The sequence below is a fragment of the Eurosta solidaginis genome, chromosome 4 (genome assembly GCF_040869045.1).
Source record: "Eurosta solidaginis isolate ZX-2024a chromosome 4, ASM4086904v1, whole genome shotgun sequence".
Taxonomy (NCBI): domain Eukaryota; kingdom Metazoa; phylum Arthropoda; class Insecta; order Diptera; family Tephritidae; genus Eurosta; species Eurosta solidaginis.
Window position 1 is genome coordinate 56,773,506 of NC_090322.1, and position 23,046 is coordinate 56,796,551.

The 23,046-nt window shown below is 42.2% G+C and overlaps 1 protein-coding gene and 1 long non-coding RNA gene across 3 annotated transcripts in view; both read right to left on the bottom strand.

Annotated features, from left to right (window-relative positions):
- Obp19b (Odorant-binding protein 19b) overlaps positions 1-23,046 on the bottom strand; it is a 363,375-nt gene that overhangs the window by 302,805 nt on the left and 37,524 nt on the right. The gene's annotated exons all lie outside the window — the stretch shown is intronic.
- Positions 13,944-14,522, bottom strand: LOC137247919 (uncharacterized). The gene is made up of 2 exons (XR_010951936.1): positions 14,215-14,522; positions 13,944-14,155 (listed from the first exon to the last, which is right to left on the bottom strand). It is a non-coding gene; the product is annotated as an uncharacterized lncRNA (long non-coding RNA).

The window sequence follows — 23,046 nt, forward strand, 5'->3', positions numbered from 1 at the left end:
TATATTGTCGGTAGAAAGCGCTCGCGCATTTTTCCGCATCCGACAGCACCTTATCGCCAAAGGCGATGGAAACTTTGTCTTTGTGCTTAGTCGGGTTCGATAGGGACTTTACGGTGGACCAAAGTTTACCTACACCGGTAGAGAGGTTACAACCTCTTAGGTGCTCTTCCCATTTCGCCCGCTTGTGTTCGTCCACAAGCAATCTGATGCGTTGGTTTATATCCCTTATTTGGGGGTCGCCTGGATCAAGCTGTCTTATAAGGTCGCGTTCCCTCGCTAAGCTCGCGGCCTCCTCCGGGAAGTGGGGCCGGATTTCGGGAATTCTCCCGGCGGGAATGAAATGTGCCGAGGCGGATTCAATGACCTTACGGAAGGCACGCTCCCCTTGGCGGGCATCAGTCGGGATAGAGAGGGCAGCAAAGCTGCTGTCTGTTGCAGATTTATATTCTTCCCACTTTCCTTTTGTGAAGTTTATGAAAGTGCGTTTTTCGGTGACGATGAAGTCAGCGGTACGCTCGAACGAAATAAGTATGGGCAGGTGGTCGGATGCCAATGTTACCATCGGCTGCCAGTTGACGCAGTTTACGAGTTCTGCGCTCACGATTGAGATATCTGGCGAGCTATGACAGCTTCCTACTATACGTGTGGGGCGTCTCCGTTTATTGTGCAGAACGTCGTTTCGTCTATTTGATCCGCCAACATCTCACCCCTACTGTCCGCAGGTTGCGCAATTTCAACGTATACCTCAAAACGTATGTATGGTTAAAGAAGAGTGAAATATCTAGCTATGCTCTGTTGCTATTTAGTTGAAAGTTCAATTTATGAATGAAATTACCCATATTTTTAACTTTTTTTTTTAATTTATTTATGTTTGTACTATATTCTAACAATCTTTATCTTAATTTTATTTTACTATGTAGTCGAAATAATTATGTGTTCGACTTTGACGCTTATTCAGTTTAGGATCGGTTTCTCTTATGAGAAACCAGCAGTAATCACCCATCATTGCGACGTCCTAGAATCCTTGATATCGATTCTCAATTAATTTCATTTGCTGATGAAACCTTTCGCCATGTTCGTCACTTTCGTCGCCAAGATTTGCCGGAAAAAAGCTCAAATGTGAGTGCAGAAAGTGAATTTCTAAAGACATATTTACGCCTGGAAAGAAAATATTAGTTAGGTAAACAAGTTATAGAATTTTGGGAAATTAATTTTAATAAGCCTTTAATATTTACCCATTTTCGCATAATGATTGATTAAGTCGTTCACTATCTGCTCGTAGTTAGGGCTTTTGTGTCTACCGAGAAAAGAAGCAACGACCTTTTCAAAGGATTCCCACGCTGCTGCCTCAACTGATGAGAGCAGTCCATTGAATTGATTATTGTTGATCAACTTTTTTATTTGTGGTCCAACAAAAATACCTTCCTTTATCTTGACTTCAGAAATATCTGGAAAAATTGTTTTCAAATAGTCGAATGCTTCGCCTTCTTTGTCCAAAGCCTTAACAAAGTTTTTAATGAGACCGAGCTTGATGTGTAAGGGTGGGAGTATGATTTTCTCTTTCTTGACAAGAGGGGTGTATTTGGTGCTATCCACATCAACGGTAAACTCGAATCTTTCCGGCCAATCCTTTCTGACGAAGTGATCCTTACGAGCTCGGCTATCCCACTTGCAGAGGAAGCAGCAGTGCTTGATGTAGCCACTTTGTAGACCGCATAGCATTGCTACTACTTTGAGATCAGAACATATTTTCCAATCATGCTCTTCATATTTGATAAATTTGAGTAGTTTTTGCATTTCCTCGTAGGTTTCCTTTGTATTTACTGCATGTGCGATCGGGATAGAAGGCTTTTTGTTATCAATATGCAATAATACAGCCTTCAAACTCAGTTTATTGCTGTCTATGAACAATCGCCACTCTTTTGAATCATATGTTTGTCCAAACTCTTTAAATAAACCAGGAATGTCGTTGCAGTAGTATATACTGTCTTTCTTGGTATAGTGTTTGGAAAATGGTTCGTGACGAGTTCTACAATATATCACCTTAACATCGGATGACACAAATTTAAATTGTTGCATACGAGAAGTGTGGATCTCGGCCTTTTCCTTGGATAGTTCCAAATCTCTTATCCAATCATTAAGTTGTGCTTGTGACAGAACGTTTCTCTCGTTTCCCATGCGAAATTCAGTACAACTTGATTCCCCGCTCTCAGATATTACTGTTGACAATGGAACTGGATCCGCAACTGCAGTTGAATGTAGTACTGGTAATGTCACTGTAGGTACGCTGGCATAGGTTACTCTTCTTGATCTTTCAACGCCAAGTACTTTTGTTTGACAAATATAACACTCTATTGAATGGCAAGTAGGTTCTCTCCATATCATTGGTGTATCAAATTTTATTTGTTGTCCTGATTCCGACTGAATCAATTCTACTCGACACGATGTACACAAAGTGTTCGGTGTCCATGGGTTTTTCAGCATTTTTAGGCTCAATGCCAAAATACTTGGAGTATAAAGTTTTTATATGATCTGAGAACACTTGTCGTCGCCTTATGATAGTATATTGGCCACACATGAAACAGAACATATCTGGATCGTTATTACACTCAAATTCTCGTGTCCTTTTACTCATTTTATTTTTTTTAATAAATCGCGGTTTTGAAATTTGACTTATGAACTGAACTATCTCCGGCGAGCCTTGCAGATGTTATGAAGTTTCAAGGCGCATTAACTCATATTTATACTCGGAACAAGAATAAAATTGAAAAAATCAAATCTTACCTAGACAGAAAGGTTCCTCTTTATACGAAGCCGGGAAAAGAAAATACTACCTGCTTTAGATGTAGGCTTTAAAAATTTTCTGTGTCTTATAATTTTCAAAATCTACCTGCATACTTACCCATAAGTGACGGAAATACATGTTTTTAACTACATGCCTACAGCAGGTTTCGAACCCAACCACTCTTCCTTTCGATGCAACCACTCTACCTACTATAAAACAGTTCGAGTATTAAAAGTACTATTTGATTTATTTAAAGAAAAAGTATTATCATTGGTATGGTGTTATTCGTTTATCCGGATAATATCCCATTTGCACTTTATACCTTAAATATATGTATGTATACATACATTGAAGTTGCGCAACCTGGGTATTTTTATTTGATCGCTTATAACTTACGTAGTTTTGCATCGATTTTCTTCGATGATAGCTTATCTTTTTTCTAATTAAACAGAGTTTTACGTAAAGAAAAATATCTGGAAAAAAAGTTGTGGTTTTGGAATGCTGCCCTCGCAAAAAGTATTTTTTTCCATATTTTTTCATAAAAAAAACAAAAATCTGAAATGATAAGCTCATATCTCGAAAACTATCTGGTTGAACAAAAAACAATGTATGACACATTTATAGCAAATTTTATCGTCTTTGCGATTCTGTAAACTTTTTTGCAGCAATTGCTTGACCCGTTCGTGATATGTACGTAATTAAAGGGAGCCATCTTTTTGGTTTTTTCGAATAACGGTAAATTGCAAATATCTGAAAAACGGTACCATAGAATTAAAAATGAGCTCAATTTTCGAAATCAGAGGGTGATTTTACATACGAATTTCATAATGGCGTTTATGGTACAGAGAAAAAGTTGAAATTCGTGGTCCAGTGTAATTAGTTGGCGTGATATAGCTCTTTTTGAATATTAAGGCCAAGATTCTTTTAAATTTTTGCTAATTGTTTTGGGTGAATGTTCTTAAAACACATAAGGAAAGTTAGCTCAAATATGTAAACTTTTGAAGATATACAAACAAAAGACGGAGCGATGTGTATAAACGATTCACAGATATCTCGATTAATCGCTGAGAAAGGACTTTGGTTAGGTTGAACTGGCCGGCCCGTAGGGATCGTACAGATACTTAATGAGTCTATAATAATACCAAAACTTTGTTTAACATAAAATATAACAAAATAAATGTAAGGCGCGATAACCTCCGAAGAGATTTTGGGCCGAGTTTCTCTTCGAATTTGCCTACAAATTGGCGGACGGGACCTACCTGTTTTATGCCGACTCCGAACGGCATCTACAAGCAGAAGAGTTTTCACTAAAAGCTTTTCATGGCAGAAATACACTCGAAGTGCTTTTCAAACCCTGCCCAGGGGCGACCTCGCTTAGAAAACTTGTCTTCTAATGGAAAAACCTTGTTTCTAAAATTTTGATGTTGCTTTGCCCGGGTGTGAACCCAGGATCTTCGGTGTGGCTGGCTGAGCACGCTGCCATCACACCACGGCGGCTGCCGTTTAACAACAAACCTGAAAAACCCTATAAAAAACTAGGACCTATGCTATAAAATAAGTCCGTTCTATTAACAAATATTAGAAACTTCATAAGATCTGGTAGCTGTGCCACTTCTAGGGCCTTTGCCTGGCGAGCGCAGGGTACTCAGAGCAGGAAACGTGCTAGATCGTTACCTCCTCCAACTCGCACATCCAACATCTACGCACGCCCTACTTCTTCAATTGCCTTGGGACCATTGGTGTACACGTGTATCGCATTGTCTGCCATTTGGTCACCGTTGCGCCAACCATCAACCTTTATTGTAGCTCTAACAGCCTTTCGAAGTACAGGTATGGTGGTAGTCTATTCGTATGGTCTCCGTATGATCTGCGTTGAAGCTGCCTCGAGGCATGGAGCCTATTTTATTCGCAACCATATCTATCGACTGAATGGGGGGGAATGGCATACAGTGCAGCAGTCTGGGTTGTTTTTAGAGTTCCCGTAATGCTAAGTATTGATAACCTTCATACCAAATATCATTTTTTAGGTAGGTTATTTTTTGCGTGACTGTCCTCCAAACAGAACTCCTTAGTTTCGGATAGGCTTTACAACCGCTGTAAATACTCAATGAGTAAGTGCGATAAACGCCACGTACACCCTCCACATTTTTTTACATGCATAAAGTGCCGTCGAGGCCTTATTCACTCCATCCTGCATGTTGAGCTTCCACGACGTCTTATTGTCTAGAATGATTTCTAGATAAATGATACCAATGCCACACGTCGTTTCACTTGAGACTGCTAAAATAACTTTAGATCCGTGCCACACTGTTGCTGCTTATAATATTATAGAGCTGGTTGCGGTTGGCACTACCACATCGCATCAGCGGAATTCAATGGGTTGATAAGCGCAATACAAAGCTTTATAGCTTCAAATTTACGCAACCCAATTGTCAACCTCACCTATGCGAGGCGAATGCTGTTACAAATATGAATGTATCATGCACATATTTAGCAGGTGAGGCTATGGCGACCCCAAGTTGCTCATGGACCTAGGTGGTGCGTTGGGCGGAAGGGGCGGGATGGCCTAGAAGGTTTAATGTGATCATATTAATCGTTCCCGAGATGGTCGATATTGTACCTTAATGGTGCTTGTCACCGGAACGTGCCGGATGTATATCCGGCAGAGGACCATCAACATCGATAATACTCCGCAAAACCTTCGGTGAGTGTCTTTATCGTTAATACAACAACAACACTAACATCGCATCAGCACATCCTTACTTTACAAAACTTCTTTTCCTCTGTCCATTACTTCCCTTTCTATCCCCATCTCTATCTCAGTCTCTACATCTACCTCTACCCTTTAACCCTTTTAACTAATTTAATTTAATTTATTAAGCGCATCGAACAAAATGTCTAGACAACGGTATTTTACCGTTGTTGTTGTTGTAGCAATGCTCGCCCCACCTAATAGCCGCGACCGATCACAAATTGTCATCAATATCCTCTAACGGGAGTCCAAGGAAACTTGCCGTTTCAACAGGGGTGGACCATAAGGAAAGGGGTGTTAGAGGCGTTGGTTCCACATTACAAATAAAGAGATGGTTGGTGTCATGTGGGGACACATTGCAAGCGGGGCATACATTTTGTATGTCGGGGTTGATTCTGGATAGGTAAGAGTTTAACCTGTTACAGTATCCAGAACGAAGTTGATCAAGAGTGACACGCGTTTCCCTGGGGAGTATGCGTTCCTCTTCCGCGAGTTCTGGATATTTTTCTTCAAGTACTGGATTCACCGGGCAATTCCCGACATAAAGGTCCGACGCCTGTCTATGGAGTTCACCAAGGACCTGCTTTTGTTTTTCCGCTTCATACGGCTGGGTTCTCAGGTGCCGTATTTCCTCAAAATGCTTACGGAGATGACTCCTTAGGCCCCTAGGCGGTGCTGGTTCGTCAATCAGATGTCTGTTGGGATGCCCAGGTTTCTGGGTACTCAACAGAAACTGTTTGGTCAGCATCTCATTTCTCTCCCTGATGGGGAGTATTCTCGCCTCATTATGCAGATGGTGTTCTGGGGACATAAGAAGACAGCCCGTGGCGATTCTGAGAGCAGTATTTTGGCAGGCCTGTAGTTTCTTCCAGTGGGTGGTTTTTAGGCTTGGCGAACATATGGGTGACGCGTAGCACGTAATCGGCTGGCTAATTGCTTTGTATGTGGTCAAGAGCGTTTCTTTATCTTTTCCCCAGGTACTGCCATCAAGGGATTTGAGGATTTTATTACGGCTCTGGATTCTTGGAACAATTGCGGTTGCGTGCACACCAAAATGTAGATCCTGATCAAACGTCACACCCAAGATTTTGGGTTGTAGGACAGTCGGTATCGTGGTGCCATCGACGTGGATGTTCAATATGGTCGACATTTGGGGCGTCCATGTTGTAAATAAGGTCGCGGAAGATTTAGTCGGTGACAATGCCAGGTTTCGCGAGGCGAAAAAACTGGAGAGATCAGGGAGATAGCCGTTTATTTTATTGAATAGCTCATCGATCTCTGGGCCTGGGCCTGTGGCCATTATTGTGCAGTCATCGGCGTAGGAAACGATTGTGACTCCTTCCGGTGGTGAAGGTAGCTTAGATATGTAGAAATTAGACAAAAGTGGGGATAGGACACCACCCTGTGGCACCCCTTGTTTAATTCTCCTTTGTTTTGATGTTTCGTTTCTGAATTTTACCGATGCCTGCCGACCACCCAGATAATTTGCGGTCCACCTTTTAAAACATGGGGGAAGGATATACCCTTCCAGGTCTTGCAGTAACGAGCCATGGTTGACCGTATCAAAAGCTTTTGATAGGTCTAGCGCTACGAGTACTGTTCTATGGTGGGGGTTTTGATTCAAACCGCAATTTATCTGGGTGCTAATGACATTTAGCGCGGAGGTAGTGCTATGGAGTTTTCTGAAGCCATGCTGATGAGGGGCTAGCTGCAAATGTGCTTGGAAATAAGGGAGCAAAAGTGCTATGGAGTTTTCTGAAGCCATGCTGATGAGGGGCTAGCTGCAAATGTGCTTGGAAATAAGGGAGCAAAATGGCTTCAAGCGTCTTTGCCACTGGCGATAGGAGAGATATCGGACGATATGACTCACCTACGTTAGCTGGTTTCCCAGGCTTTAGTAGCGGGACCACCTTGGCCATTTTCCGTTTCTCGGGTATGACAAAGGTGGAAAGAGACAGGTTGAAGACATGCGCAAAATATTTGAAACCCTCTTTCCCTAGGTTTTTAAGCATCCGCATGGCTATGCCGTCTGGGCCCACTGCTTTGGATGGTTTAGCGCGACCAATGGCGTCCTCAACCTCTCTAGCGGTGATGGTGATTGGTGACGCGCTGAATTTGTGTTTATGTGCGTGTCTATTGGCTCTCCGTCTATCTTTGTCGACCGTAGGATGCATTATATATTGTCGGTAGAAAGCGCTCGCGCATTTTTCCGCATCCGACAGCACCTTATCGCCAAAGGCGATGGAAACTTTGTCTTTGTGCTTAGTCGGGTTCGATAGGGACTTTACGGTGGACCAAAGTTTACCTACACCGGTAGAGAGGTTACAACCTCTTAGGTGCTCTTCCCATTTCGCCCGCTTGTGTTCGTCCACAAGCAATCTGATGCGTTGGTTTATATCCCTTATTTGGGGGTCGCCTGGATCAAGCTGTCTTATAAGGTCGCGTTCCCTCGCTAAGCTCGCGGCCTCCTCCGGGAAGTGGGGCCGGATTTCGGGAATTCTCCCGGCGGGAATGAAATGTGCCGAGGCGGATTCAATGACCTTACGGAAGGCACGCTCCCCTTGGCGGGCATCAGTCGGGATAGAGAGGGCAGCAAAGCTGCTGTCTGTTGCAGATTTATATTCTTCCCACTTTCCTTTTGTGAAGTTTATGAAAGTGCGTTTTTCGGTGACGATGAAGTCAGCGGTACGCTCGAACGAAATAAGTATGGGCAGGTGGTCGGATGCCAATGTTACCATCGGCTGCCAGTTGACGCAGTTTACGAGTTCTGCGCTCACGATTGAGATATCTGGCGAGCTATGACAGCTTCCTACTATACGTGTGGGGCGTCTCCGTTTATTGTGCAGAACGTCGTTTCGTCTATTTGATCCGCCAACATCTCACCCCTACTGTCCGCCCGCAAGTTTGAATGCCATAGGTCGTGATGGGCATTGAAATCGCCTAAGATAATGCGATTGTTGCCAGTGAGTAAGGCCTCGATATTAGGGCGGTATCCACTGGGGCAACAGGTGACAGGAGGGATGTAGATGTTGATGATTTCTAGATTTGCATCGCCTGACCGGACAGATAGGCCTTGACGTTCTAAGACATTGTCCCTGCGGTCGATGCCAGGATCAAATATATAATATTGCACAGAGTGGTGTATAATAAACGCGAGGCCGCCTCCATTTCCCCTCTCGCGGTCTTTCCTGTGGATATTATAACCAGAGCAGGTCTGCAATGCAGATCTTGCTGTGAGTTTAGTCTCTTGAATCGCAGCAATGCGGATGTTGTGCCGCTTCATGAAATCGACTATCTCCGTAATCTTCCCAGTTAGTCCATTACAGTTTAACTGCAGAATTCTGAAGTGCATGAGGGGTGACGCCGCCACTCTAGGGGTAAGTGACGGGTGACTACGCCTAGGTTGTGGAAGGCCAGGACGCAATTGCTGTTGTGGCCTTGGGACTGGGCGCCCTTGGGCAAGCATTGGGGTACCCGGATGATTTGGGTTTGCGACCTGGCAACATAGCGCGATGAAACCCGTCGAGGGATTGCCGTCGCGGAGACCAGAACATCTAGGAAAGTGGCACCACCCAAGGCAGGAGCTGCATTGAGTGGATGTCGCAAACCTATATATTCTGTGCTGGCAGACGGTGCAAACGGAGGCAGGGACTAAGAGTCTGTTTCCCTGACCTGCACGATTGCTGCCAGAAAAGAGGGGGGGAGAAGAAGACGGGGGCAGGGGCTGATGCTCAGCATTGCTACCAGCTCTACTACGAAGGCAGTAGTTATGAGTGGTATCAGCTGTTTGAGTTGTTGGCGCCGTGGGGCGCGAGCAGCAGCGGGTACTTGTTGTGGCTTTCTGAGCAGCGAGGCTGCTGGAAGGTAGTGGGGATACGCTTAGGCGTAGACTACGGGACGCCCTTGAGCGTGAACAGCAAGGAGCCACAAAAGATTTATAAAAGTTACGTGGACGTCGGGTTTTGGGATCAAGCCCAGAACAACCTGTCCGATGCAACCATCCCTTGCACGAGACACACTGAACAGAGTATGACCGTCCTAAAAAGATTCTTTTCTGGCAAATGCAGCAAAACCATTTCTCAGGACCGGGGTCAGGAGACGGACCCGGATTGGGTTCGATACCTTTCCGGAGTAAGAGAATATGTAGCAGTCCTGCTGCAAGGAGCTGCTGGGAGGATGACAATTTGTGGGAGGGACGAAACAAATTAAATGGGGTCACACTGAAATGACAGTCCTTGGTCGGGAAAAATCCCGAGTCGCTCCGGTACATAGAACCGACTGCCTTGGGAAGCGGGTATTTTACCGTAATTTTGCACAGTTAAGTAATTTTTATTGTATTTTGAGTTGAATGTTATTAATGCCAATTGAAACAGTTTACTCTTATAAGCCGTTTTATGTGGTAAATAAAGATGATGTTATTAATTTTAAGTACTTAACAATTATTTATACGGAAATTTAAATAAACAAAGCTGTTTGGTTCAGATACTAATATATATACAGTTATATGTACATATGTATATATGAAAGTACGTATCCGCATCACAAAACGAAAAAAATGCAGCTCGTTATTAAGTCTCCTATGGTAAACACATTTGTCGTCACCGAAAGGCCCACACATCTTCCGGATAACTTTTGATTGTATATTCTCTAGACACTGAGAAACTTATAGAGCGCGATTTTCATGTTCGTCGAGAGACAACTTAACATTTCAATTGCTCACTCAATAGTGTTTCCAAGTTCGATCTACAAGCCGACACCTTCACGATTTCAAAATTATATCCTTTAACAGTGGCGTGGCTGCCAAAGCGGGAATGCAAGGATTGTTTTTTTGATGACAGGAAGCGTTTTGATAGGATCTTCAATACGACAACTCATACGGTCGGCTATCTACAGCGGGTGATATAAAGAGATATAGGATGAGACCACAATACCCACTTTAAAAATCAGGTGATCGGTTCTTTTTATCGATTTGACGTCTATGCTGAAGATATTACACTTGTCTTATCCACAATGATTTTTATCAATGTTCACTGCAAGACTCACTTGTTTTAGCTCTTTATCCAATCTAAGTAGAGAAAGCAGTACTAATTTCGCGTTTATTAATCCAATAATATCCATATCATCAGAATACTTCAGTGATTATACGCTCTTACAGTAAAAGCTTTTAGAATTTCCTTTCCCTATATCTGGTCGGAGAAATGGCAGGATAGGTAGTCGCCTTAGTGTTGAATGACTCGGAGATTTCCTTCCAAATCCTTGGCAAATCCTTACAAGTTTTTATGACACTTCAAGTGAGATATAGATGCATGCAAATAATTTCCTTCCGCGCTGTCAAAAGTTGCTTTTAAGTCGACAAACCAATGATGCGTATTGATTCTGATAAGGTGGAACTTGAATCGCAGTCTTTCGGTCAAAGCGCTAGATAGAACTTTATATGCGATATTAAGTAGATAATAGAGGCACTTCCTCCACGTTTAAAAGGATAGGACAGTGCAGCAATTGGCAATGATTGTAGTAAGCTAGGCCTTTCGTAGAACTCCTACGCTGGACCCAAATGCAATGCTTAGTCTCTACACGGTTGACATTGTGAGCGCAATTGTGGTAGGCCGAGCAGAAATATGTGACAAGGAATATATCCTTGTGAGTTACGCGAACTGTAGCATTCCAGCGTCTTCGATTTCATCTCTGGCAGGACTGGCTATTGGACACGTGCTTTCGCCCCTGTTACCACATTCTTTACTCATATTCCGTCAATAGAGGAATGGGGAGGGGAACTCATATGACACGAAAGTCTGACGAGCCTGCTCATTAAGCGCACCATGCAGGACGGGAGAGTTGGGGGACAGTAGTCCGCTTAAGGTGAATATTATGACATGAGCTCGGTGTGACTTTAAAATTTATTCCAGCCGATCACTGCAGCGCCCTCCAAGCGGAAGTCGCTTCTATAAAGGACGAAGTAGATGGGATGCTATCCGCCGGTTCTTCTGTTAGGTAATTTTTTATTAACTCAGAAAGGCAGGTTAATGTCAAACCGCTAAGATCTGCTACGGTGAACCTGTTCATAAATGAAACCAGTCAGGACGGGAGGGTTGGAGGAGAGTATTAGCCAGGAGCTCGGTGTCACTTTGAAATTTAGTCCACCTGAACACTGCAGCGCCTTCCAAGCGGAAGTCTCTGATATAAAGGAAGAAGTTCAAAGGGTTTTATCCACCTGTGTTTATGTTAGGTAATTTTACATTTACTTATAAAGTCAGGCTGATATCAAAGGATCTAAGATCTGCCACCGTGAGGTCAAGGGCTGCGAGAGCTGGCTTTAGTTTACTTTCAGTGTCATCTAATAAATTTTGGATAAAAATTACCTGGGTGACAGCGCGTAGGGATACCAGTGATCTCTTTGCCCGAACAGACAGTAGCGAACTGAATGTGTCTGCCAGTGCGGACTTTTCATTTCCGCTGGGTACTTGGCCTCTAATTTTTGATATGGAATGCTAAGAAGACTGACACCGCAATAGTTGGTGCAGTTTATAAGATCTTCTTTCTAGTGTAACAATTAGCTTTAAATAAATGTTCGGCATGCACTGCTCCAGTCGTTATAATCGGGTAAGTCAATATTAACTTCATTATCTCCGGTTGGCAGCCCTGCCCAGCAAGTTCCCTGGATACAGCGTTGTTTCCTCCATTCAGGAGGGTAAAAGAGTGCTGCCTCTATAATCTTAGCACTCTGTGGGCTTGTCGATCTTGCAGAAACTCGGCCCAGTCTTCAAACCTTCCATTTTAATACAAAAATATGGGGCGCTATTCCTGCTAACTAATAGTTCATGCTCTTCGCATTCATGCAATTCTGCCCCGAATTGTTTGGTTGCGTGCTTTTTTTTAATTCCAAGGAGTGCAAAAGCTATTAGAGTACTCAAGTTCTAGATCCTTTTTCTTTATATGCTTCTTACAAATAGGTTAGGTAATGTTGACGTGGCTACCCGAGGTCCCACTTAAGTCAGTGATATTCAGCCCGTTGTCATGCAAGAAAAATATACCAATACTTTTCCCCTTCGAATTATTATGGGAACCTGATAAATGCTACCAAATCCTTAATGTCATACTCCTCCACCTGGTGCATATTAATTATTTAGAAAGAGAGCTCCTCCCAAGAAGTGCTATCGTATGCTACATAGCGGCGGGCAGTAGCAGATGAGGTCAACCATCGTTTCTTCCTCTTCATCCTCCCTGAAGCACCGACAATAAGGCGCTTCTAGCCTTTCTGCACGCCTACGTATAAGGCAGAGTCCAGTTAGTACTCCTAATAGTATGGAGATTTTATCTTTACTTAGGGTGTACACGCGACGGTATCTTTTAGGATGCCGTTTTGGTCAGATTGGTTTCCATGTCTAACGCACCGGCGTTAGAAGCCATCTTTCGTCGACTTGACTGTATTTGTGTTCTTTAAGCATTAGCTTGGCATAGCTTAGCATTCTTTGTCGGGAAGAATCTGCCTGCTTGTATCCTGCCCAGCAAGCTCGTCTGCAATGCAGCTTCCGTCGATATCCCTGTGTTACGAGACCCATGTGAAGTGTACCCGTTTCTGCTTGGCCATCTCTTAAAGAGATTGGCGACAATTTACTGTTTGTCAGTGTTGAACGAGTAAGGGACAAGAGATTTGTCAGCCGCCTAGCTTGCGCTGAAAATAAGGATTTCGTTGCTAATTTATTGTGCTTCTATCTTAGCTGCGGCTTCCATAAATGACGAAACTTCTGCCTGGAATACACTACAGTTGTGACGGGCAGTTTGAAGAAGAGTTGGGGTTAGGCTCTTGAAAAAACTGCTCCTCCGACTCTGCCGTTTAGCTTAGAGACGTCGATGCATATAGAAATGCTGCCTTCAACAGCAAGGCTCCCATCCGACTCCACCCAATCATCCCTGCCGGGAATTATTACCATGAAGTTTCTTTCCGCAACTGTTATGATCGCACATATATTTGTTTAGTATGCTAGACAGTCCTATGCTTTTACTGTTCCACTTGGACAACTCTCCTGAACGCAGGGCTAACGTTGCCGCTGCTCGGCAACCAGCTAAATCTATGACAATACTCCTTTGTTTGTTCTAGCAAATTAAAGTGTTACTTTCCTAATACTTATGTACCTCTTGGGTTGGTCACACAACAGTATCCTAAATTCTTATCTTGCAGAAATATTCAGTCATCCGCTTGGGAACATAAACACTTTGAGATGGTATGCACAAACTTAGCATACTGCACAGATTTCTGAAGATATATACTATGGAAAAGAACAATACAAAAGCATCTGCTTATCTGTTCTCCAAAATATGTTTGAAGTCCACAGCGCCACCTAAAGTGAATGAAAGTAGTAGTAGAACAAATAAGGTGTTCAGAGGACCGCACCGCAATCAATAAAATTTAGTATTTTAGTGTTTTTTATGTTTATTTACAAAACTAAATTAATTTAGAATACAAAAACAAAAACAGGAAAAGCTGGTCTGAGAGTGACGGTTTTACTTGCCACCGCCACCTCCACCACCACCACCGCCACCATGACGACCGCCTCCACCACCACCACCGCCGCCGCCGCCAGGCAAAGGATTAGGATTTGGCATAGGATTTGGATTGGCTGCAACAAAAAGAGACAAAATAAAATTAAAATTTTTAAGGGGAACAATCTTTACTCACCAAAAGCCAAAGCGAACATTGCTAACACAAGAGCGAAGAATGCGTACAGCTTCATCTTAAAAACGATGCAAACGATACAATGATTTCAATCCAAGCTAATACGTGCTTTTATACAATTATTATGTTTGTGGGAAAGTTCCACGCAGTTTATTTAACATATGTTGTTCACAAGTCCAAGGGCATTCCCAATGCAAATGAGCTGCGAAGTGCGCACGAACTGAGACAGTGTTGTCTGTTATCGCTTGCTCGCATTGCACAAGCTTTGCAGAATGGTTTTACCCCTGGATGTGTGTATGTCTGACGCTCGGTATTATCTCATAGTGGCTATTACGTATGTATAAAGAATATTTGTTTCGTTTTCATCGAGCTTAAACGAGTATGATATTTGATCTTCGACCAGAGCACACGACAATACTAATAAATTGGGGGGTATGTAGGTATGGACATCGATATTAGAGTGAGCCAATTTTATTGCATTCTTTATTAGCTTGATAATCGAGGCAGTGCACTCACTTGTTATATCCTTTGTTATTTTTGAGTAGCTTCCGGAGGAGCTAAAGTCTAGAAACTTGGTACGTACTTGAGAACCCGATGACAATGCAAAGGCATGAGTACCAAGTACTGGTGTGGTTCGATGTGTAAATATATAGGTGTATGTCCAGAAAACTAGGGATTGAAATTAAACCACAACAGAGGTAACTTCACCATAAAAAAATAATTTCAGGCTTTATGAGAAGATCATCGTCGGCCTCTTATCGGTAACAACCGACACGGCTAATATCGATAGTTAATTCTCATGGTCGAGTTACCGGGTTTTTATATCTATGTTATCGACGAGGTACAAACGAGTAATCGATTTGTTATAGCAGTGATATATTTTTGCTATCTACTTATAACAAAGCTTAGCGATGAGTTGTTGATATTTTATCGACGAGCTATCGGCTTGTTATCGAGAAATTATTATTTTATTATATTTTATATTTATTTTCAAAAAGTTTTCGATTATTTATAACTTTTCGATCAAATGAATGGTGTTTTCTTTTCTGGAAAAAATGTTACCTTCATGTTGGACTGTTAACTTCTAACTTTGAACTGTGTCATCTGAAGCTTATAAAATTACTCTATTTGTAGGCAATTATACCCCTTTTCTTATCTATTGCAAAACATTTTGTGAAATGAACACACAAACTCACGAGACAGCTCAGAAAAACCGACAGGGCGACATCACTTTCAGAAAAGAAAACCTCAAAAATCGCCAATTTTCGATAAAATAGCGATACCTGTTTTGATAACGTATCGATAGCTTTTCGACTAAAAATCAATAGCATTTCGATAACATATTGATAACTTTTTGATAACAAATCGATATAACATTAAGAAAGTAAACTAGATACAGCGGGAAGCGTGAGCACTTAGGCCGATTCCCACGCAGCTGCTATGTAAATGTTATCCTTAACCAGCTGCAATTGAAACTCCACATACGCCTGACAGCTAAAAGTTCAGCCACCAGACTAAGGCAGTCCAGAGGCTGGAATAAAAATGTCTATGGCTACATCGGTATCCTAAGTATGCCCCCCAATATGGACGTCACAAAAAAGTTTCATATCACAGCTTACCTATCACCCTTTTTGACAAGAACTTTAAGGTGAGGTTTCCCTTAAGAACGCATTGGTGAGCCGACAAAGATTACAAAGAGGGATTAACCTCACGATGACTAGTCCCAAATGGCCTGATGTGTTGGTACAGAGGTTTTATTCCAGCTGCTAAAAGTCGAAATGTCTATCCGTCTTCGAAGCGCAGCTAGTTTCTTCCAAGCAAATATACCATGTTTAGAGAGGGCCTGTATCTTCCTGTTATATAATCGGATAAGCAACGGTGGGATACAAATATACTCGGACAGCAAGTCGCAGCGCTCAAAGCGCTAGATTCACCCTATACGTTCTCTAAAGCTGTCGATAAATGTCAGTGGAAGCTACGTGAAATAGCAAATTTTGCGTCCATCACACTCACTTGGGTACCCATTCACAGGAACATTGACGCCAATGAAAAAGCGGATGAACTGGCAAAGGCCTGTGCATAGTTGGGCACCACTGAGGTATCAGACACTTTCGCCAATAAAGAATGATATTATTTTTAATTTCAGGAAAACCGCAATTCGCAATTGGCTCTATACCGATACCTGCAAAATTACCAAGAAAACATGGCGCGATACAACTAGAGAAGAACAGAGTCTGTACGGAATATATCTGGGAAAGAGATACTCAGGATATCGACCACATTTACAGGATACTGGTCATTTAGACCACAAGCGGGAAAAATGAAAACTCCCTTCAATGATAGGCTATGGAGCTGTAGTGTGGACCGCTGTAAGGAGACAGTCACCCATTTCCTCTGCAAGTGCCAAGCTCTAGCGAACATGAAGTACCAAACTCTCAGTTGTGGTCTGCCCGACCGAGGAGCGGTATCAAAATTCTTCATAAAGGACATCAGAAGGCTAATCAAATCGTTTGAGTAAACACGCAGAGTACATTATGTAATTGCCCTCAAGAGATTGTGCATTAAAGCGGCGTCTAGAGCATTACTTGGGCCCGGTTTCTCCAGCCGGGCAGCACAGAAACCAACAGGTCGATAAATTTTCAATAAACGATAACTAACAAATCTATAAATCATTGATAACAAACCGATAACAGACCGTTAACTCTGTTTCTCTTATACCAACTTTACCACGCATATTATTCTCATAACACGCTACAGAGAGTGACTACGAACAGAAAGTTAAAAAACTCGTTTGAATTTTGAAACTTTGCGGTTTGAGTTTTAAGTAACTTCTCGGTACCTTAGAGACCTGGATATTAAAACGCAATATTTGGGATAAAAAAAAATTCATCTAAATGGAGAAGGGATAAAAATATTTAAAGATAGCTTTTTTATGTTGCTTTTCTGATTGGGTGGAGAATTTATGTAAATTGGAACGATGAAAATTGATGTTTGTGTATGTGTGTGTGTCATGTATACATCCAGAAACGAGGGTGGTTATCACGGCTCAATTTGTGTGGCTAGCTGAGGCGGGTTAAAGTCAGTAACTTTAGTCACTCGATCATTTGTCGTTAAGCTTGAGACATAAAACATAATTCAGAAGCAAATATCGACATATTTAAACAATTTGTTTGACACAGGGGAATCTTTAAATTCAATTTTAGTACGCGTATATTAGCTTAACTTGTGTGCTTGTATGTACGTATGCAACTTTTTTATGCCATTTTTTCACTATGGGACAGCCGGACTAAGTGTGCGCCTCACATTGTTTGAGAGGCAGCGCGACTTTAACCTGAATAATAAAAATGTTACGTATACGCACTGGTACACGTATTTTCAGTTGGTATGAGTAATAATAAAAACTAAAGCTTTGGTAAAATTTCAAAATAAAAATTCAACGAGAAGCCCTTTAAAAAAAGTACTTTGTAAAGACTTGTTTGGCTATGTGTTTTATTCCTACAGTCTTATTTACTAAATTGACCCTTCACTGCTAACAAATCAAACAAAATGTGCCATTTGATTCCTTGTTTTGTATGTGATCCTTACGACGGTGTTGTGCCACCCTCTACTTTTAGTTCGCTAAAGTGGAAGTTGATAAGAATAGCCCCTGGTTGGGAGAACCTTCTTTCATTCGTTTTACAAGATTTTTCTTATTTGATCTCTGTTACAACACTTACTTTTCCATATGAACTTAAACATAACTCCACCAGATTTTTAAGTCATAACTCCAATAGTAGCCAAGATCGGCCAGCTAAGAGCACCCAGATATCAAAGCAGTTTGTCCATAGTAATGAAGATCGGAAGGTTAAATGAATCGACTTCTCTTTTTCTTCATTCTAACCGCTTCTACAGAGGGAACGCCATCGTCGGTACAACAGGAGAATTTACTCTTACTATTACCGTAAGTTCCTGACAGCAGGTTTGGTAAGTTTAAGAAGGAAGCTCGTTGTTTTCTTGTTGCTGTTGTTGCAGCAGTTGTTACACTGAAATGACAGCCCTTGGTCGGGAAAAATCCCGAGTCTCTCCGGTACATAGAACCGGATGGTTTGAGATGTTTCCATCATCTGCTTCGTTTATTGTGTATCGGGTAGCCAGCGAGGCTCAATACTTGCGTGTATTTTCTAATTTTATCAAACAAGACTCGAGTGGCTTTAAGCTAGCGTGGCTAACAGTAAAGAATGTTACGTTAGTTAATAGAACTGTTCTGTTCTAGAAAAATCTAGTTGCTCTTTCTATGCCATATATTTACCTTGGAAGACAGTTTCTTGTAGTCGTCAGGAATGCCTGCTTTTGCATATACTTTAGGTATATCCCCGTCCAATCCATATATCTTTCTTTGAGCCATGCATGTAAATCAAGAATTTCGCCATCACTAAGTCAAACACTCATTCCTCTCTCGGGGAAATGTCTATACTCTGCAGCAGACAGTCAGTAACGAACTTGATCTAGTTTGCGTCTGTTATTATGTCAGTTTTTACAGACACTAAAATGTAACTTCAGTTGTTTTAATAACTACATTACATATGACACTCAACAGCCTAAACGATTTTAGCCGTTCCGTAACAAGTCACGCCAGCAAACCCTGTTTCGCGATAACTGACACCAATTCGGAGCACTAAGGGAGGTCTAGTCGTCCTCCACCTGCCTTTCCCAACTCAGTGGAGGCCTACCCTTCCTCTGTTTCCAAACTACGGTGTCAATTGCAATACTTTCTTGGCCGGAGCTTCTTCGTCCCTTCGCATGACATGACCTCGCCAGAGAAGAGTTTGGGTTTTGTTCGCAATCATCATATCTTCGTAAAGCTGGCAGTAGGTATTACCTTTCTTTAAAATGATTTGCGAAAGTACACAACGAGATGCAGTCATTTTTCATCTTCAAACAGTTTATTTTTTTAAAACAACGCTTTTTCAAAACGTTGAAAAATAAATTTTTTAAATTAGGAAATGTTAACCACCGCCGCCACCGCCGCCACCACCATAGTCAGGACCACCAGGGTATCCCGAAGAGCCTCCACCTCCGCCACCACCACCACCACCGCCTTCTCCTCCAACAGAGTTACCCGGATAGCCTGATTGTCCTCCATAATGTCGACCTCTATGATAGCCATGGCCAAGTGCACCAGCATCATCATAGTCATTGAAACCGCCGTTGCCACCATAACCACTTCCAAGACCACCAGCGCTTCCATATGAGCCATAACTCGGTTGTCCAGGCTGCACAGCACCGCCACCTAAACCGCCAATTCCACCTCCGGGACCACCAGCGAAACCGCCAACACTACCATCATTACCTCCAAGTCCACCAGCGCCACCATATGAGCCATAACCCGGTTGACCAGACTGCCCGGCACCACCAGCTAAACCGCCAACTGTAACGCTATTTCCACCACCGATTCCACCTCCAAGACCACCCGCTCCACCGAAAGCGCCATCACCTGGCTGACCCGGTTGACCGGCGCTACCACCAAATCCTCCAGCACCACCATATTCACCATAACCATTACCTCCTGGTTGGCCAGGCTGCCCATATCGACCACCGCCACTACCACCACCTCCTGGCGTACGTTTATACCGGGGGGGTCCTACTGCACCCGAAATAGCTATTTCATCTTTCAGTACTGCACTGTCTACATATTTTCCTGCATTGACTATATATTAAATACAACGCGAAATAATAAAAATTAATTAGTGTGCAAAATCGTGTTATCTCCATTTGTGTTGTTTATTACCGTTCGTTAGAACACAACAAAACCCAATAACAAATGTCAAAGTAACCGCAATCGTCGTCGCAAACTACCTGTCACACAAGCGTCGCATCTTCTAAAACGTTTAATAACAAAAGCAAAGCACTGTACATTCAGCTGATTCTGAACGACTAGTAAACGTCTTTCGTGTCGCTTAGATGTTTTATATGCGCCCATTGTTTTGGTTTCATGGCCTACATCACATCTTACTTCAAGCGAAACGTTACTAATAATCCTAATTTCAGCGTGCTTAAATTAAGAAGAGTTTAAGGCCGTGCTTCTCTGGCAATTATCTAATTGCGGGAGCTACCCTACGCCAGTTTTCGCTGCGGTTCTACTTGAAGACTCTGCCGACCATTACTACTTGGTCGTTTTGAAAATCTTTTTCTAAGCAATTTTCATTTTTGATGATGCCTAGCATATACTCGAACCTGAACCTTAGTTTTTGGTTGGCTATCAAACATTCCCTATATCACGGCGGCCGCCATGTGGAACGTTATATTCGAATACATCTTCCAGTGGCCAATGAAGCATGCTTAACTGAATCAGAAAATATGTATCAAATTCAGAAAGAAATTCCATAATAATATTTATAATAATATTTATGCAGCTTGAATTCAGACCGAATTTTAGGCCGAGGTTTTTCTAAATTTATCGCTTACCGTGAAAAGAAGCAGCATCTGCGTAGAGAAATCAATGATGTTTTCTGAAATCCTATGCTTTGGTGAACTGGCCGGTCTGTGAGGACCTCCCATAGGCTGAATGAGTCCATGGTGTAACCAGAAGCTTGCTTAAAGATCAAACTGAAAAACCCTTATCAGAAACCAAGACTTAGGTTATAAAATACCTTCGCCCTCTTGGCAAATATAAGAAGCTTTCTAGCAACTATGCTACTTGCTACAACTAGATCTAGTAGTTGTGCCACTGTGCTCAATCGTTACTTCCTCCAACCCGCAATTCCGGCGTCTACTGTCATTGACAAAGCCCAATTTAAAAGTATGTGACGCCAGGAGGCAGTTTCCAGTCAGAATACCCATCATGAGTTTACAGTCATCTCTATTTTGATACGAATAACTTTGTTAGTTTAAGGTTATAGGAACTGCACATGATCTTTGCAACACCGTGCTTGGTTCCACGCATATCGTGGTTCGTTGATCTTGTGAAACGCTCGTCTGCTTTAAATTTCGCCGCATTTGATTGGGACGAGCTTCACTCATCCGCATTTTCAATTCCATCTATACCCATATGCCAGGGACCCAATAAAGATGTTTATCTCTCCCTTTTTATTTCGGGATCAACACAGTATCCAGCAAACCTTTGTCATTTGTGCACCCTTGGCCAACCATCCCTCCCTATTATGGCTCAAGAGCCGCTTTTAATTGCAGGTACGGTAATAGGTAGCCCGTTCGTCCAGTATTTGATGACGCTATGCTAATAAGGCCGTATGGTCTGCGCTCAGGCTGCCGCGAAGCATTCAGCTTCGACGTTGTTGTTAACGCTATGTTGTCGGGGTTATTTTCAGGGCTCCCGTAGTGGAAAGCGTTGATAGACTGCATACCCCCTCTAATTTTTTCAGGTAGGCTTTTATTTATGTGGCTGTCCACCAAACAAGGGCTCCACGGTAAATGATAATATTTACAGTCGCTTAAAGTACTTAAGGAGTAATTCCACGTAAAACCCATCACTAGTTTACATACTTGATTATGTCCACATCGACGCACAGTGCTGTTACCGTTTTCCGAATATTTAGAGTTAAAAGTGCCACTAAATCTGGAGATCGATAGAGATTAGTGAGTTCCTCATCACTACCATGTTACTGTTGCAGTCCGCCCTATTAAGTCGTCAACTTCATTCATAAGTACGATCTGACGGATGTAAATTAGTGCTCTCTACTGAATTAAGATGCGAAAAAAGCTCTGTAGCGATGATCTGTCCCCAACTAGCACAAAACTATCGCATTCATAGACAGTACTACTTATGATACTGAAATATTCGCAGCCTTTAAGCTTAGATTTCTGCGCCGCTGGTACAAGTGTGTCTGCCAACTGTACCACTGTGTTCGGAGGTAGTTTAAGCCTTTAGTTCGAAACCGTCGTCTGGCGTGAATGACTGCATGTCCAAACGATTTCGAACTCACAATCCTGGCATTTGGCTCCAGCACTTTATAGACTAAGTAAACTCTGTAGATGCTCAAATCTAGATTAAGTGGCGGCGTTAAAGTAAATTACGTGCTTGTGTACAATTCCGTAGGCCCGTGGCTCAAGTTCCGAGACAGGTATAAAAAGAGGGATGCTATAGAAAATGTTGGTCCGTTCAGTTGTAAATATTTCTGGTGATATCATATTAAAGTAGATAATCACTGTGTTTGAAGTAACTGTAAACCATAAATTATTTGATGATTTCAACTCAACATCCACCATGCGGCTGCAGTAACAGGGGCTTTCTATTATGGATGTGAATGCATGTTCTGGTACAGGTTGGTATCCTGGAATAGCCCCAGTCAACATACATTTAAATGAGCTGTAGTCGACTAGATAAGTTAGGCAGACCGCTTAAGGTCTGTCCAGCATATGCCCAACTAAATCAATGCCAACCGTTCAGTTAGCAAGTAGTTAATAGAATTTGTCACTGGATAGTATTAAATACCTCGCATTCTCGTTTAGATCGCTATAATTTGTAAACAAATTTTAAAGTAGCATTCTAAAAATATGGGGAGCGGCTCGGCCTAAGTCTCTTTGGAGATATATCGTGCTAAATTATAGCCAGCATAATTTATGTAGTTCTCCAGACTATTAATGTCTTAGGTAATAGTTTTCCGAGTCGCCAGTTCGGACTGGTTTGCTAGTCACAAAATACGCCAACATTGTAACCAAATGCGTACCTCACAAGGAATGAAATCGATCCAATATAAGTTGTTTCTAACTACGCTTTATTCTGCAGGATATATCAGTTTTTTCTAGCTTTGATTGCGATATCTGCTTAATTTTTCAAAATTTATATCAGTGTCGTTTCGACTCCGATTTCGCAATAACAATTCGAAGATCGAGAAAAAA